The sequence below is a fragment of the Equus asinus genome, chromosome 10 (genome assembly GCF_041296235.1).
Source record: "Equus asinus isolate D_3611 breed Donkey chromosome 10, EquAss-T2T_v2, whole genome shotgun sequence".
Taxonomy (NCBI): domain Eukaryota; kingdom Metazoa; phylum Chordata; class Mammalia; order Perissodactyla; family Equidae; genus Equus; species Equus asinus.
This window is the reverse complement of record NC_091799.1, coordinates 70,553,510-70,573,400: the sequence shown is the minus strand read 5'-3', so window position 1 is coordinate 70,573,400 and position 19,891 is coordinate 70,553,510.

The following is a 19,891-nucleotide window of genomic DNA, read 5'->3' as shown; positions in this document are numbered from 1 at the left end:
TCTAGAAGAAAATCTGTAATAGTCATAGATTTCTAAATCTTCTACCTTTTCCTCTTTTTCCTTTACAAGATGGCGTCTGGATGTAGGTTGGATGGATATAGATTACTGCATCTCATAATACAAAGAAAGATTCACAGTCTCCTGGCTCCTAGAGTGGATGGACAATATCTATTTTTTATCTGAGTGTTGCCTGCCTGCTGGTTTCCTGCTAGTCTGTTCTTGGTATATATCAAGGCTGTGTCTCTCTCGTCTTGGGTTGGGTACAATGGCATGCCCATAGGGAAGCTTCTTCACTTCTGCCTTCATTGTGCTCAAGAGAGTTCTTGCGTCTCCTTTGACTCACTCTGGCCCTGGCACATAGGATGTACTCTGCAAACGTTACCTCCTCTTCAGTGCTCCCTCTGGCAGGTTTCAAACACAGACTCTCAGCCACTTCAGGGCTCTGTCTCAACAATCCCTGGGGCTTGAGGGGGAAGCAAAATCCAGAGCAGCTCAATATTGATAAATCAAGGCACTTCATTGTCTGTATATGTTCTGATCCCAGTTTTCTGGGCTTCCTCCCAGAGTTGCCTTAGGAAGCAGGGCAGGAATGAGATGGGGTTTTGTTTCAGTGAAACTTCCGTTCTGACTTATCCTCCTTATTTCCAACTTCAACATCATAGTTCAATCTTAACAGACAACAGGGATAATTTTCTCTGCACTGCTGGAGAATTCTAAGGCTTCATCCTCAAGGCTTCACCGTCAATAAGCTAAAGGAAAGGATAATGGAGACTTGAAATCTCTTACTACATTGAGCCAGCTTAGAAGAGTTCTGTCTTGCTTCATAAGTCTATTTTGTATGTCAGAGGTTGACAATCTATATCTTATTACTCCTTGTATTTCTCCTGTAATAAAATTCTCTTCTCATTCCCTTACCCCTGCCGCAGTCCAAGAAGAAGAATATGTACCTCATGGCCTATTTGTTCTCCCATCCATTCCTTCCTCTTTTTCTGCAAACACTTTCCCAAGCTCCCTTGCCAATTTTGCCTAAATTCAGTTAAATGGAAGCATTGGTAGGAGACTGGAGAGCAGAAAGGTGGGAAAAGCCAAGGTATTTCTCCCTCTCTTTCCCACTTTTGGGGGAGATTTTCTTTGGCATCTCCGTCTCCTCCTTCCATTAATAGTTCTTGCTATGGTTCTAGCTCTTACCAGACAGTCCAGGCTTCTAGATTAAGACAATACCATCTCTAACCAGACTTGTCATGGTGACCATTTTGTAATGTATGTAAAAGTCAAATCACTATGTTGCATGCCTGAAATTAATATAATATTGTACGTCGACTATACTTCAAGAAAAAAATGAAAATTGATTAAAAGAAAAAGATAGTACCATCTCCAGATTTTGTACCTTTAGCCCTGGATGGTAGATTTTTGATAATCTATAGTAACTCAATCATTTTGTTTAACCTCTCATCTTACACGGTGGCGGATGGCAACTAGACTTGTGGTGAACACAATGTAGTTTACACAGAAGTTGAAATATAATGATGTATACCTTAAATTTACATAATGTCATCAATGAATTTTCTCTCAATAATAAATTAAATAAATAAATAAATAAAATAATGTCTCTTATATGTATTAAATTTCCTAAAATTACCTGTTGTCTTGACTGGACCATGATTGATATGGAAATCTGGGGTCAAATAGAAGCAATGTCATATATTTGGAAAGGCACCAGAGGAAAGTATATTATTTTCCTCAAAATATCCACATTGCAATCTATTCTCAATAAATTATCAAAAGGTTTTATTATTAATTTTTCTTATAAATTTTCCCATTTGCTTAGGTGTATAGTTCTTATTGGTCCCAAAAGATTATACAGTTCTTCAGGCTAAGGTCATATCTTATAATTCACTTAGATTCTTTACAGTTCTTAGAACATTTTAATCTCTAATAGAGATTCCCTGAAAGATAACAAAAGTAATATTTTTTTGAAAAATTACTTCTCACTTTATAGATTTTGGTAAATGTGCTTTGATCATAATTTCTGAAATATTGCTACCTACAATTATATATAATATGCTGTCCACACAGGTCAGTTGAATGCAACTTTTCACAAATTTGCCATATGTAATGTGGTGACTTAGTTCACATCTCTTTTTCATCCTCATCCTTTAGTGATTGTTCTTGTCACACTGGCTCTGGGCCTGGCCATGAGACTTGTTTGAGGCAATGGGTAGTAACAAACCTGACACAGTGTGACAAATGTGATATGAGACAACGAAAGTGAAAAGCACTTGCCCATTGGGGTATGCCTTCAGACGCTCTGGAAGTCTGCCATCATAGGAACACCTGCCTAGCTACTGAAAGGTGAGAGACCCTTATGAGCAGAGATCCCAGTCACAGGCAAGGACACTATAAAACCAGCCAGCACACAGCCAAACAGCCAGCTGCTGAGAGATTCACTAATGAGTCCGGCTGAGCTTAGCGAAGACAATTCTAGACCTAAAGAACTGCCCAGCGGAGGCCAGCCCAAATCACCATTCTACAAAACTGGGAAAGCAAGGAAAATAGCAAGGACTAATTATATCCCACGTATGACCTATACTATTGTTTAAACTTTTCTTTAAACCAACTTTGCGGTTAAATGTCTACTTTATTTTTGTCCTAAGCATACTTTGGAAATTCTGTTATATTTAGCTTATGCTAATACTTATCTTTCTCCCCAGCTCTGATGTGGGGGAAATAAACAGAGGTACACGAGGGGAAAAATAAAGAAATGACTACCAAGAGATACAGTTGTAATATGCATCAGTATGGTGCGACTAGACACAATTTTGTTGTAGTATCCACACACACACAAAAAACCTATTTTGAGTGTGGTTCAAAAAGTTATTGCACCAAGAAAAAGAAAGTGATAAACCTTCTCTTCCACAGCTAATGATGCTGTTTATGGAAAACCATATGATTGTTCTTCCATCCCCTCATTACCAGAAAGACACAAACTAGAGGGAGTTCAAATAATGGTGAAAACTTTGGAATCATTAACTTATTTACTAAAGGAGCTAAATACGTATTGATTGTCTAAATGATAATGGAGAGAGAAAACAATAACAATTCATGGATGTTTGATACAGCTGAGAGCAGCTATATCCTGCCTGCCATTAAAACTGAACCAGAGTCTTAGAGGTCATTTTGTGGGGAGAATTGGAAAAGAAAGAGGAAAAACTTTCTTATCCATCTCATCTCAAATGCCAGAGGCCTGCATAAAAATCATTAGTATTTAAAAGCAGTCCTAGATCTAAAAAGATAGAATTCCTTCCAGAAAAGAAAATTTGTAAACAGATATTATACACAGCATAAAGTAAGGCATAGTGCATAGTGGGCGCCTCTCAATAGCCACAGCTATTACAACTAAGATTGTTGGCTTTACTCTCCTTCCCTCTCCTTCCTCTTTGCTACAATTTTTGCTGAAAGGCTTTCATCTTAATTTAAAGGACCGCCTGAATAAAAAACTGCCCCATCTCTGTGAGATATGATCTTCTCCAGCGGTTCCCATCTCTCTTCTCTGTTCTCATGGATAAAATTCATTCAGACTCATTAATAATATAATTTCAAACTACAGCGCTCTGAAATATCACACAGCTTAAAGTCCCCTTGCAAAGAATGAGGGGACTAGAAAAAAAGGTTCATAGATTTGGAGCTTGTGTCTGCCACTCTGGCTGTATGACTTTAGGTAAGATATTTAATTGGTCATTCCTTCTTCTTTGCCTATAAAACAGGAAAAATAGCACTATTTATATCCTGAGATAGTTTTTTAAGATTAAAAATCAGCATTTTTCAGGGACTGCCCAATGGCATAGTGGTTAAGTTCGCAGGCTCCACGTCCGTAGCCCAGGGTTCATGGGTGCAGATCCCAGGCGTGGACCTACACACCACTCATCAAGCCATGCTGAGGCAGTGTCCTACATACAAAATAGAGGAAGACTGACACAGATGTTAGCTCAGGGACAGTCTTCCTCAAGCAAAAAGAGGAAGATTGGCAACAGATGTTCACTCAGGGCCAATCTTCCTCACTAAAAAAAAAACCCAAGTTTTTCAGATTGCTAGACAACACTTAACAATTTGTTTTCTCTCTAGAAGCAAATTAGGCGGCCTTAAGGTAATTCTTTCTTGACCCTTCTCCAAGACATTCTCAGAAGACCTAAAAACCCTCCCTGTCTCCTCTCACTTTTCTCTTTTGAGTTCAAGCTCCTAAAACATTTCTCACCTTAATTTCTATCCTTTTCTGTCCTCTTCTAGAATTGCTCTTGTAAAGTTACCTAATGATTTAAGTTCATCTCGTTTTTTTTTTTTTTTGATAAATTTGATAACTTCATATTGAGTACTTGCTCTATACAGAGAATTGTATGACGTTTCCAAACAGGTAAATTATAAGCCGTTAGTCTTGAAGTGTTTTCACCATTTTCCAGTTACAGACTGCTAGTAAGTCATGTGAAGTACAGAATCAAATCGCCAGTAGTGACTGAATCATGAAATCTGGTGGAAATTTTTTCCTTTTTTTTTAAAGATTGGCACCTGAGCTAACAACTGTTGCCAATCTTCTTCGTTTTTTCCTTTCTGCTTTTTCTCCCCAAATCCCCCCAGTACATAGTTGTATGCTTTAGTTGTGGGTCCTTCTAGTTGTAGTACATGGGACACCACCTCGATGTGGCCTGATGAGTAGTGCCATGTCCGCGCCCAGGATCCGAACCAGAGAAACCCTGGGCCACTGTAGCAGAGTGCGTGAACTTAACCACTCGGCCATGGGGCCAGCCCCTCGTGGAAATTTTTTATGCTAGCTTCTTCCTTCTTAAACATCGCTCTATCATGTTTGATTTTCTTCCCTACCTTTCTGGCCAACCATTTATTTTGGTCTTTATCAACCTATGGTCTCTCTCTACTGGTCTCTTCATTTCTGGTATTTTCTTTTATGCATAGTTGGATCTTTTCTCTTCCCTCTTTATACCACTTCATGGTATTCAATTCCAATGCCATGAATACAACATAGAAGTTCAAAGTTAATATCATCCTCCCCCAAATCTATGTCTCAAGCTTAGACTTTTTCTCTACATCATACACACACCATTCCATTCACCCATGTGCTTGCCTAAGAGAGACAGCAGAATGTAATGATTCAGAGTGTGTGATCTGGAGTCGCAACACCTGGATTTGAATCCTGGCCCCAGTTAAATGTGTGACCCTAGACAAGTTATCTAGTCATTAAGTACTTCATTTTCACCATCTATAAAATAGGAATAATAATAGTACTATATCATAGCATTATGAAGATTAAAAAAATAAAACAGTAAGTAATCTGCCTACCTTCCTTCCTTCCTTAATTTCTTCCTTCCAGTACAGTAAAAGAGCCTTTAGCAGGACTCAGTGAGTTGAGAAAGCAGCCTGGTGGCACCTGGGACCTGCATAAGGATGGCACTGGAGCAAGACAAGGTAGCCCAACAGGAACTGAGTGTGGTAGAGGCTTAGTGGGGGTAGGGGATTGACAACATACAGAAAAACTGAGAGAAAGGTAACGTATCGAGGAGAAGGAGAGCCAGAATTTTTTGCTGTTTGAGAGGGAAGTATAAATATAAATTTTTTGGTGAATTGGAGTAAGCAGTGTGAACTGATGGTTGTTAATATAGATAGATATAGAAATAATATAAATTACATGAATTCATATACACACATATATGTGTATTCATACATAGAAGTTATTTTGTTGTATGTATGTATATTTTCTAGTTCCGCCCTTGAGAGAGCCTGGAAGCAGTGGCATCACAGTAGTTACAGCCTAGTGCCTAGGTCTTGGCCTCTACCACTGTCCAACAGGATGGACAAAGGCCTCTTGGAGAAATAGCTGTTTCCAGGACTGAAGCAGAGAAAGAACAAGATGAGTCTGGAACATTTCATAGAACAAAGTAAAGAAGTGCTCAAAGAAGACAGAGAAAGTGACTTGAAGAGGTTCTGACAGGTCAAATCTGAAACAATTTGAGCATCAAAATAAATTGTGAGAGTAACAGATTATAACCAACTGAGAAATTTGTGGGTGAGATGTGAACCATGGGTACACATTGATATCAATAAATAAACGTATTAATAATTGAAGAGAAGACAAAGCTTTTCCTTTTAGTAGAATGACAATTAACAAATATAAAAGGAATGATAGAACTAGAAAAATCACTTTAACAACTATCACAGTGATAATTCTTGCAAGAAACAACAATTACTAAAACTATCGAGTGAAAGTGAGAAGAACTGGATTTTACATAGTCTCAAAGTATCTGCTTACAAAATACTTACTAACTAGGAAGGAAAGAAAAAGTAATTTTATAGTGGAGAAACTTGGAATTACCACCATAGGCAAATCAAAACCAATACCACTTGTAATGCAACAAACTGGCATCTTTTGCTTCACAAAAGAATGCCATGATAAGAAGACAGCATCACTATGATATTCTGGCCAGAAATGAATAATGTACAACTAATCATGAGGAAACATCAGAAAAACTCAAATAAAGGGAGATTCTACAAAATAGTGCCCTTTAATATCCACACATATAAAGGTCATGAAAGTCACGGAATGGTGAAGGAAATATTTTAGATTGAAGAAGACTAGAAAGACATGGCAAAAGGTGGAGCTTGACCCTGAATCTTATTTTATTTCATTTTTTGCTAAAAAGGGCATATAGGGACAATTATAAAAACTTGCATCAGGCCTCTGGATGAAGGTGTACAGGAGTTTTGTTTTGCTTTGTACTATTTCTGCAACTTTTCTGTAAATTTAAAATTGTTTCAAAATAAAAGGAAAGAAATGAGTTTGTACCTTTTAAGTACTTAGAAGAATGATTGACTCATGGTAAGCGCTCCATAAGATCATTATAATATAATGTGACATAAGAAGTTCAGGCTGTTGACTAAGGAGAGCCTGGAATTACGTGCCAGCTTCACAGCTTCCTAGTTGTGGACCCATTGGGAAGTTAAATAATATCTCAAAGCCTGAGCTTCCTCATTCGTACAATGGAAATAATACTGCCTTCTCTATCAGGTTGCAAAATTTAATTTAAATATCCAACTTACATCAAATTTCTAACTACCTTCTTTTGTGCTTTGCAGTCCTGCCTTGGGAAATTCTCATTGATTGTTCTTATGTTGAAATTTTCCCAACCCACTTTCATCAACCATAAACATGAACAGTGACAGTTTGGGGGAAAAATTACATCATATCCCGTATCATACCAAAGGATGTTTTTGGATATTAATATAAAACACATTTAACCTTAATTTTTTAACTATGAAAGTTAACCCCTCTCTCAAATACTTGCATTGGACTCAGCTAAAAAGTTAATTTTAGTGTAAAAATGAATAAATTTTAATTTAATTAATTGAATTTTTAAATAATTAAAAATTTAACTAAACTTATAAATTTCTTACCCAAACCCAGGCTGCTAGATCATCTGTTTGACTTTGATTCTTTGGTTAAGCACAGTTTTACTTTATTCTATTTCCTTTAGTTCCTTGTGATCTCTCATGAAGATGTTAATCTTTAAACCATATTTTGCTTAACTTAAATTCTAAGACATATGAATAAAGTTAAGCATTCTCATAAAAAAAGTGTTTGATTGTACAGAGCTCCACATTTGTAAATAAAAAGACTAATGAGGCTGGCCCTGTGGCCAAGTGGTTGAGTCCGCATGCTCTGCTCCGGCGGCCCAGGGTTTCGCTGGTTCAGATCCTGGGCACGGACATGGTACCACTCATCAGGCCACGTTGAGGCTGCGTCCCACATGCCACAACTAGAAGGACCCACAACTAAAATAAACAACTATGTACTGGGGGATTCTGGAAGAAAAAGCAGAGAAAAAAGAAGATTGGCAACAGTTGCTAACTCAGGTGCCATTCTTTAGTAATAGTAATAAAAAAAGACTATTATGTGCCAGCCAAACAAGGTGGTAAATAGGGTGGAGCAGAGACAGATCTCTACCAGGTGCATAGCTAAGTAAAAGGTGCAATTTATGGGCAATTTTATATCATATACTCATCTCATTTAGTTTCTTTATTGAAATGGTCTATCAAAGAACAATACCTCCATTTCTAACTTTAGATATGGTATTTTTGGAAATGCCATATGGAAATACCATCATGCTTACCATGAAATTTTTAGCCATTATGATTTAATTTCAGGTTAAATTTAAAGATAAAAATGTAACAATGTACAAGAAAACTGAACAATATAGCCTTGTCTTTGTATTCAACCCATCTCTAAATAGCCTTTGCAAAGATTCCATACCCAGAATAGATAAGGGAATATATATTTTAAAGTCCATAACATGTTTGTAAATCAGATCAACGTTGAACACCATGAAGGAAAACAATAGGCTAGGCTTTAAAATAAAACAGAAATAAGTCTTAACACTGACCCTGCAGTGGCAATCCTTGCATCATAGTAATTAATCATGTGGATTCTGGAGTGAAATTGTCTAGATTTGAGTTCTGGCTGCACCATTTATTGTGTGTGACTTGTGTTTAACTACTTAATCTTTCTTACCCTCAGTTTCTCCAACTATAATAAGAGAACTTACCTCATAATGTTGCGAATGAGTACACAGATATAAAGGGCTTAGATATTAGCTATTCATGGTGATAGATACTCAAGGGAACTGTGGGATCTCAACAAATTTACTTAACTTTTCTTACTGTTCACTTTTTTCTTCTATGTACAATGGAGATAATAATCTTACAGAATTTGTGTGATGGTCAAATGAGATACTGTGTTTACATATCTAGCATATAGTAGTAGATACACATAGGTGCTATTAGAATTGGTGTTAGTATTCTGGAGGTCTGCACATATCTTATGTCTTAAACCATGTCCTATTTATTCCAGGTTCTCAAACTTTGCTGTGAAAATCAACACAGAAGCTTATAAACCAGATTCTGAAGTGTCAGGATGCCAAACAAGAACATTTAGTCAACGTTAGAATAAGCCTCTGAGGCCAAAACAGATGGGACACGTGCTAGAAGGCAACTGAGACAAAGCTGGCTTTAGTTTATAGAAGCTTCCTTGTCTGTTTCTGGCCAAAGAGGAAACAACACAGTGTTTTCCCTTGGCCTTGAGGTCTGGTTCATTAATGCATTCATTTTGCATGCTGTCGACAGGTATCAAGTGCACCCTGTGTGCCAGGCACTGTGCTGGGTCCTGGAGTCACTGTGGTGAGCGCACAGACAGTAATTGAGTCTGTGTGGAACTTAAAGGTTGTGGCAACACAACAGCTCATCACAGTTGCCAAGTTCGGATGCTATTTCTCGCGATGCTTGAATATGTATTTTAAAAAAATAAAAGAAATGATAGTATTAACATCTAATAATTGTTGAACACAATCTATGTGTCAGAAATTATTGCCAATTCTTTACATGCATTTCTTTTAATACTCAAAATAATCCAAGAAGGTGGGCACTGTTGTCACCCCAGCTTACAGTTGAAGCAGTTGGGGGACAAAGACACCAAGTCATTTGCCCAAGATAATGTAGCTTTGTAGGAGAGCTGGAGTCCGCAGTCAGCCAGTCTAACGCCCGAATCACTGTTCTTAACTACAATTCTTCTATTGCTTATGAAGTTTTAAAGAGCTTTGTAATTTCAATGTTTATATGGAAAGAGGGAAGAAACAATAAGCTTGTAAATTTTAGTCACGTAGAAAAACACTAATCCATCTACCGAAAAAGTAGAAAACTGAAAAATTTTGTTTCACCTGTTTGCATAGGCTGCCAGACTATACTGGGTGTCATAAGGGGATGGAGGTGAGGAATGCTTCCATTTTGATTAAAATATTTCCATAGTGATTTGTCTGCAACCTAGAATGTATTACAACTTTAGATATCTCCCTGGAAATTGTGTCAAATTCAAATTTTTATTACTAAAATGTTATTTTTTATTTTAAATATGCTTAGAAGTAAAACTATCAGTTGACAGATTTTTTATAAATCGTATTTTCTTATGTTTTACATGCTAATATCAAAATATATTTTGAGTTTTTTAGGTCAGAAACACCTTTGCTGTATGTCTTTGCTCCTTTGTTAATGCTGCTGAATGAGCTCAAAATGACTAGGGCTAGTCATTAAAATTTTAAAAGATAGACTTAGGTAGTTGAAAACGTTTATCTAATAAAATATATGGTTTAAATATTATAGTAATATAAAAAACACCTCATATTCATATAGTGTTTTTACACAGCATTCCACCTGCATTATCATTTGTAGCTTTAAAGCTTTAGCTAGAGTAGCATATTCATTTTAAAAATTTCCTCCTCCCCACCTACATTCCCAGTCATAAGCTTGGCTGGAATTGGATCCTTGTTATCATATAATGTCCAGCACCTAATATTTTAGCTTTGGAATACAGCTTCAAAAAGACCTCCTATGTCACTGATAAAACTAGAGATGATTAAGTCCTATGTTCGAGGTTTTATCTGTAGTAATTTTATTTAATAGGTTCTGTTCATCATTTATTCCCTATAATATCCCAGAGCTTCTTTCCAACATATATTAGACTATGTGGAAGAATGTGGAAGGCGAGATGAGATAAAACACATGCTGACTGTCACCAGGTTGGACCACCACCAACCAGGCAGTCAACTAGCACCTGACTGTTTATAGAGATCATCATTAGTCATGAGGTAATGTTGAATGATAAATAATTCCCTCTGGGACCTTTTGAAACACATACCCCTGCTGTTGTGAGCAAGGCACCTGCTTTGGCAATATAAGGGGATGCCAAATTGAAAAATGATTGAGGATGAGTAGGGAAGCATTTGACAGGAAACAGACCTTGAGTAACAAGCTTTCATACTCTGGAATATAGGCCTTCAGCCCCTACTTCTTACTTTCCCTACACTGTCATTTTGGAATCATGTCTTTAGACACATTTTGTTTTAAGATGATTGTGGATTTTTTTTTTTTTTTTTTTGCTGTTCTAAACTCAGGAAACACATGTAAGTATTTTTTCATAAAATTTTGGTAACACCATTGTCTACTTAGGTAGGGAAAAAGGTTCTTATGGAATTACCACTTGTCTAACTAGTTTATTGCTACAATTACGTGAGTGGGAGGGTATTTATACATAAAATTATACATTATACTTAAATACATAAACACATTCATAGTCATAAATAGCCATAGTGTGTTGCACATGACTGGTGAGAAACATAGTCTGATCGCAAATGGGAAGGGCAAAACTAATTCTAGTCTCCTTTTTCTGACCTTTGTCTTATGACTGCTTATGCATTTTATTCCATTTTCTAAGTATGGTGTAGAACTACCAGTTTTTATACAGACTACATCATACTAATTTCCTGCTAAATATTTGTAAAAATGTAGTACATAGGGTTTCAGCAATCATGTTACATATTCAGAACAGAAGTGATGTTTTGAGCTGGTGGCCTTCTAAGTGTATACTTTTTCAACTGTATTTCTAGTGTAATCTTAGAGAAGGGACACTAAATATTTGATTACTTTCTACTTAGTAGGCTTTCTTATTACTTTATTGATAGACAGTATTGGCATTTATAGGACATTTCAAAGGGCAATAATTGGCACAAGGAAAAAAAAGATGCTGTTATTGCCAGGACTTTACTTTTGGTTTTCCGGTATTAATAAGAATCAATACTAATAAAGAATTAGACAAGGAGTTAGCAGACTATGGCTGGCAGGTGAAATCAGGTCCACTTCCTATTTTGTAAATAAAGTTTTATTGAAAACAGCCACGTTCATTATTCACATAGAGTCTAAGGCTGCTTTGGAGTTACAGCGGCAGATTTGAGTTGTTACAACAGAAGCCACATGGCCCCCAAAGCCGAAAGCATTTACCATCTGGTCCTTTCCAGAAAAAAAAAATAATCACCAATCCTTGATTTACATACTTATCTGTTGATCTAAGTTTAAAGATAATAATCAGAAATTTCTCGCCTTTTTCTGTGTCCTAAAAAAAAACCATTCACTTATGGTCTATGTGAAACACACCTCGTAGCTGATCAAAACTAAAAGTCAGCACCTGCATAATTTGAGTTTCTTCCCATTATTGTTTCTCAGGTCATTTGGGGACTTCTTTTCTTTTTTTTTTTAAAGATTGGCGCCTGAGCTAACATCTGTTGCCAATCTTCTTACTTTTCTTCTTCTTTTTCTCCCCAAAGCCCCCCAGTACACAGCTGTATGTTCTAGTTGTAGGTTCTTCTGGTTGTGCTGTGTGGGATGCCACCTCAGCATGGCCTGATGAGTGGTGCCTTGTCCGTGTCCAGGATCCGAACCTGCCAAACCCCGGGCTGCCGGAGAGGAGCACGCGAACTTAAGCACTGAGCCACGGGGCTGTTTTGGGGACTTCATCTTTTCTGACTTATAAGAAAGCTCTCTCTGTTGATGAATGCCAGGTGCCCTCCCTTTAATTTCATGAATTTTAAGAATGAATCAGGTGATAGATATATGAATGACTCAATCACTTAAATGTGTCCTATTTTCTACATTTCTATAATTTTTAACTTATTCCTTCGGTTTAGCAAATATATAAGCTGTATTTTCTAATATCTTCAGCACTTTTCATTTCTGTTCAAAACAATTGATTTTATAAAGAGGGCCCTATGTCTCATTTGTTCTGTTTTGAGCTCTGCAAAATACGTTATAAAATAATATGGTAGATTAATTTCATGCAGTCTTGTGATATAAATACCTCCCAGACGCCTTTCCAAGATGCTAACAACCTTATGGATGAATCTCTATAGAAAAGATGTTTTCCAGCTGGACCCAACCATGGCAGCTAACACTGAAGAACACACTGCAAAGAGCAGCCACGTTCAGAGCCCACGAATCTACTTCAAGACAGCAGTGTACCACAGAGAACATCAGAATAGACGTCTAGAGGTCCATATTCAAGCTCCAGTTCAGCCACTGATGAAATATGTGACCTTGGGCAGCAAGTGTTCAGCTCTGTGCTCCAGAAATAATCCCCTGGGCTTGACTGCAAGACTCCTGCCTTCTTGAGGTACCCCCCCACCCCCACCATCACCACCACCACCATGAGGTCTGCAGATCTCCCCCTCTACGATCTGGGACTTTTCCGTCATGTTAAATAGAAACATTAATCTTCCTTTTTGTGTTTACCTCACAGTATTCATGTGACACTCAAACAATATAATATGCTCTTGAAAGATGCTGAAATGAAAGAAAATGGTTGGATAAACTCTCTCTCTATATCCTTATATGCAGATGTTTAGAGATAATCTTGGTTGACCAGAATTTGAAATTCTCTATTATCCTCTGTTGGCAAAACCTTTGTGCTGACCAAATCTTCTGTTTGTTTTGACCTGTTTCTGTAGAACTGGAGCTGTGTGACACTCCGCGGGCCTCACTTTGAATCCATTATAGCTGCAAGCACTGGAATCTGTGGTATGCTTGTATTCCAGATTTGAAACTAAAAGATAATCTTGACATTCTATGAAGTCAATTTCATTCATTAGGCAAATTGCCACATTTGAGTACAAGCAAATTAAGCATTTTCATCTGTCTTTTGGCTTCTCTGAGGAGCGTAATCACCATGGATTGTGTCATGGATCAGATTCAAAGCCTTGTAATTGTGTGTCAGTGGGCGACATGATGCTGAGCATTCTCCTGGGGCTCTTTCCCAGCCCACCTTCAGCTACACACTCTCTTTGGACATACCATGACTTCTGATATACAATAAGGATCATTTGGAAGCATTGTTCTTTCAAGCCTCTTAGACCATATCCAACTTGGAGGATCTTGCTGTCCCCATCTTAAGCTGAAGTAATAATAATACACAGGAGAAGTAATGAATAGTCGCCTATTGTTTGTGAGAACTGTGTGGCAAAAAAACACTCTGCATGTGGACCCCTTCCAGGAAACTCAAATTTGTATTATTAATCCTTGTTGTAAATTGCTACCATCTATGGAAATTGCTGCAGTGCAAAATGCAGAAATATATTTCCTTTGTTAAAAACCTAATTGATTCATTTAGAGCTTTCTTTTGTTAATCTACCAAATCACAACTACTAAATATTGCATGTTATAGCCATAGATACGGTCATTATTAACATGGCAATTATTTTAGGGGTTTTTCAGCCCACATTCACATATATTTTCCTTTTACTATAATATGGCCCATACTTCAGGAATTTTTGTGCAACAAAATTCACAGTTTATCTTTAAAAGTGAAGCATTCCAGAAGAATATGTCTTTCTCCACTATATAAGAAATGTGCATGTGTCTGTATATATCTGTGTGTATATACACATATATATACTCATTTCTTATTATATATACTAATTCCTTATTATATTATAAATTACCTATTATGGCAATCAAAAAGTATATTCCTGATAAATAGCACTGATCAATTACTTCTCTCCCTAAAATAAGGCATATTTTCAAACTGCAGAAAACTATTTTAATTATGTTGATTAAGCACAGCAATAAGGCAAAGTAAAAATCCTCTACTCTCCTTTAAATATGGCCTTTTATATTAGTGATTATAAGGACCCTCCTAAATAATAAAATCTAACAACTTATTACTTACTATGTACTAATACATCTATAGTAATAGAAACTAGCCTTATATATCTGCTTCTTACTCCCCATAGCAGCCTATGAAGCAAATACCATCATTTGTCCCACCTTAGAAAAGATGCAATGAGAGGAGAGGTCCCACAGCTTCTCCTAAGGTGACAGAAACTTGTCTTGTGTCATCCCGGACTTAAACTCTGAAGCTCTGGTTCTAGACCCTGAGTCCTAAATCACTATTATACTGCCTCTGTTGCAACACAATACACTCAATATTGTCAAAGTCCATAAACTAGCTGCACAATTAATCAAAGAAAATTTCAGTTTTTTCAAGCCTCCTGAGTTTTAATATGGCAACAGCATTTTTAATTTGAGATTTTTTTTGGTCTATGCAGTATATAGGGATGATATATTTATATAAGATTTTTATCCTACCTACTTTTAAAAAGGATTGGAGTGATGTGAGGAAGATACGTTATCTGTCTATGGTTTATATGTCCATTCCATGCACGTTTATTTGGCTTTTGGTTCTCTCAAAGAAATTGGGGCTCTCTGCAGGTAGCATAAGACAGATCTGGAGGATCACTTCTGGATAGTTCCTTAGCTGTGTGTTCTGGTAGTACTCATTTCACCTCTCAGATTCAGTTTCCACACCTGACTGACAGGACTAGACCTGAAAACATGCAAGGTACTTTCCAATGCTGGCATGTATGATATTTATGAAATTCTCAACATTCACTGAATTATCAGGCATTTAAGATAATCCATTACAATATTTTGAATTATTGCTTGAATGGTGTTAACAAATCAATCAAACTAATTCTTAGTCCAATACTTGTTAAAGAGCCGGTAATGTTAAACATAACTAACTTGATCTATTAATAGTCTATTTGTACATGACAATAAGACTCTTAAAAGAAAGCAGCAAGAATGTTCTTTTATTCAGCTTTCTTACGTGAATCTCTGTGACTCCTTGTGAAGAAAATCAGTCTTCCCCAGGATTGAGCACTAATGCCATGGACCTTGGTGTATGCCTTATTAAGATGACAACGTCTCTAGCATTATAGCATCCTTTTGGTAACACTAGGACATGCACTGTCTCGGAAGTCACATCTGAATCACCAATATCACAAGGGGTAGAAATCTGGATATTTTTTTCCTCTGTAGGAAATCTATTGACATTTCAATCATTTCTCTTACAAAAATAAGTAAAGTTAGAGCCTAAAACATGCTTGTTTTATGACATTTGTAAGCTCCCGAGAATGTCATTTTCTGCTTTCAGAAAGTAAGATGTCAAATGAAACATACGTACACTTCCTCATTTATTCCTTTCTATATATCTTTTGCTTCTTTTTCAGAAGACACATCTTCATCTTCATGCCTAATTTCTGACACTTCGGAAAAATATACCTTTGATCTGTTAAAGTCCTCGCAAACTTCTACACCAAGTTTTAAAGCAACTTTTAACTTGCAAATTAGAATGCAAAATAGTTGGACTTAGATGGTGGTAAAAGGAAAATTCCTATCACAGCCTCTGCAAATTACAAGTGAAAGTCACTTATAACTTATCCTGTGGTGCTTTTGAGAAACTTAGCTTGTTTTCTTCAAAGAAGAAAAATGCTTCATGAAAGGCCTAATAACACATTTAAATTACTGAGGATAATTTGAAAATTTAAGTTTTATGGAATTTAGATGATTACTAGAATCCCAGCAAGTAGCATAATGGACATAATTTTTATAACGATTGAGAATTACTCTGCACATGAAACACTTACATTGATTTGAACCTAACATTTAAAAACTGTACTTAACCCACGTCACCAAGCAGAAAGGCTTTTTTTTTGGGAAAATACAATTAGCTTGATATGAACTTTAGGTAGCTGATATTGTCCTATACATTCAAATTAAATGAAATGGTACATTTATTTGAGACATCCAGTCATTTATCTTTTGCATATTTTCATAAAAAGTATTCTGAAAGCTAACACATATAGATATGGATTTAGATATATATGCATCTGTGTACATGTGTCTATGTACATATCTATAGCCATATTGTGTATACACACCCATATAAAGATTTGTTTGTTTGTTTTACCCCTCAAGGGTTTAAAACTCCTCAGGAAGTCTCTGGTTCCCCCTCTACGAGTGGCTGCTTTCAGTAAAACAGGCCAGGGGAGGGAATGGCTGAATGCCTTTTCATGGTCTTTTCATCGATGACCTGAAAGTGCAAAAATGCCAAAAGCAGACAACTGACTTCACATCAAAAATATTATATAATTTGAGAAAAGAAAAAGAGGCCAGGAAGGACAGCAGGGAGGAGGAGGAGGAAAGGAAGGAAAAGGAAAGAAAGAAAGTCTAGAAAGAAGGGTGAGTAGCAGGGAGAAAGAATGAAAAAGGGAATCTTAAATTGACTTAAATGTCCCTCCAGCCTTCTTAACCCACAGCCCGCTTGAAGGGATAGTGCCATTCGCAAGCCCCGAGAGAAGGACAGTAGGGAGAAAATGATGCACAACCAATGTGGAGAAAGAGACTGTTTAGAATTCTAACTTCTAGATCACTGTTGAAGCACAAATCAATAATCCGCTTTAAAGAGATCAGGATGCTGCAGGTAGACTAACCTGAATCCTTAACATAGATTATCTAAGCCTTCGAATTCTGAAGAAAAAAGAATTTACTTCAGTCTTAGAGAATAAAATGAGTAAAAAATAATGTACAGTATATCTACACTATATGTATTATCTAGATTTTATTCCTTTAACAAGACTTAGTAAACATATCAAATTGATATCATCCAGACATTTATTAAACATCTCATACTATGTAACAAATTGTTCCAAAACCTCACAGTTTAACATAACAAATATTTGGGGGCCTGCCCAGTGGTGTAGTGGTTAAGTTTGCACACTCTGCTTCAGCGGCCCAGGTTTTTCAGGTTTGGACCCCCCATGCGGACCTACGCACTATTCATCAAGCCATGCTGAGGCAGCATCCCACATACAAAATAGAGGAAGATTGGCACAGATGTTAGCTCAGCGACAATCTTCCTCAAGCTAAAAGAGGAAGATTGGCAACAGATGATAGCTCAGGGCCAGTCTTCCTCACCAAAAAAAAAAAAAGAAAGAAAGAAAAAACCGAAAACCAAGACAAATATTTGTCTGAAGTTCAAGAATCTAGAAGTTCAAGAATCTAGAAGCAGTTCTGCTGAGTGATTCTGGGTCGAGATCTCCCATGATGTTGTACAGAAGCTGTCAGCCCTGGCTGCAGTCATATGAAAGCTCAGCCAGGAGTAGAGGATCCACTGCCAGGTCCATTCATGGTGGTAGTTGGCGATCCTCACTTCCTCATCATAGGGCTGCTCATGACATGGTAGGTAGCATCCCCTAGAAGGAGTGGTCCGACAAGGAGAGAACAGCAAGATGGAAGCCATGGCCTTTCATAACCTGATCTCGAAAGCGATGTACCATCACTTCTGCCACATTCTGTTGATTATACAGACCACCCTGGTACAATGTGGGAGGGGACTGCATAAGGATGCGAATATTAGGAAGTCGGGTTCACTGAAAGCCACCTTGGAAGCTGACACTTGTTTATTCCCTAAGTCATATAGATAAGTAAATGAGTAGAATAGAATAGATAAATGAATGTATGAATTTATGAAGAAATGCTTAATATAAAATATCTCCATTTTATTTTATGATTTTATTACTATATTCTCCAAAATGAAGGCTGTTTTCTACCATTTAACTGGAATGGAAACATGTAAAAGACAAAAGTGAAGAGAAAGTTCTATTAATAAAGCACAGTAAACATGATTTTTTTTAATATATGTTGCTAACACAAACGAGCAAAGAAAAATGGACTTTCAATTTGCAGAGTAATCTGAATTCTCCCATCTAAAAACAAAACAAACCCATTCCAACATACCTCCTGCTTCCATCATCACACGAAGTATTTCTCGGCCTAGAAAGTTCACAGTTACTTTTTAGATGGCAAATCCCCTAAAAGTCTTTTGACCCTGACCTTCCTTGACCCCAGGTTATGGCACTTAACTGCTTCACTTTTCCTTTTGATCATTCTAATCAGCAGAATCTCTAAGCGCCCATCCCCTCCACCTGCAACTACATTCTCATCTCAAAGATAGTCCTGAAGAGAAAGTTTGGAGCCACCTCACCCAAGTATTGCTCTGCTCCTTATAAATTCGTAGTTTCCTATCAACTTCCTGTTCATCTTTTGAGGGGAAATTGAGATACCTTCATTTACATGTCCCCAGACACATCAAATTCAGTAAGTCTAAAACAAATATTATTCTTCCCCCGACATCTACTCTTCCAGATAATTTTCTTCCTTCAGTGAATTGCATCCCAGTGATGAAGTCATTCATGTCAGAAATCTGAGAACAGTCTCACTCACTCAGACTGCTATGTGAGATTGTGCAGTTTGCCCACCACACAAAGGCGTCCAGCTGAGAAGACCAGTCGGAATTGAAATCTAGTCCACTATCTGCTCCCCAAGTCCTGTGTTCTGGGTGCACGTGCTCCGTCAGGCAGAGGGAAGACACCCTATGTTTTTCACAGGTCTTCTCTTGTTTGCCAGAGCAGAGGAGACGCATCTGTCTAGCACAAGCATCTTTTCTTTTAATTTGCAAAATGGTGCTGAACCCTGAGCTCCCTGATGTAATCTGCCACCAGACCCTGTTGATTCTACCTCCTATCCAGCTTAAATCAATGGCCTACACTTCAGCCCCATGGCCTCCTCTTTGGTTCAAGTCCTCATCCTTTCTTGCCTAATCATACAACTGGCTCCTAACTGGTCCTCTTGCCTAGAGCATCAACTCTAATCCAGTCTCCACACTGCTAACAGATTGATCTGTCTAAAATGCTCATCTGACAAAAGGTCACCAAGAACCTTTCACATATTCATTCAACCAACATTTTTAAGTACTTACTGTATGCCTGCCATTATATGACACCAAAGTCCTCAAGCAAAAGTCCAAATTCCATATCAAGTAAACACAGCTCTTCAGATCTGATCCTCGCTTACGTATGCAGCCTTATTTTCTTTTAAGTCCCACTTCACTCTCTGGGAGCCACTCATCCTGAACTACTAAAGGAGTCATGACATGTCACGCATCCAAGGTTTCGCACATGCTACTCTCTCTGTCTGAAATGCCTCCCCATCTTCTATGCTTCAATAATTTTGCTTTATATTTAACAACTGGCATCAAACATCATCTCTTCCTTTCCTGCCTCTTCCCCTCATCTCAGTTATTTCATATCTTCTGTGTTCTCCCATAGCACCCTAAATG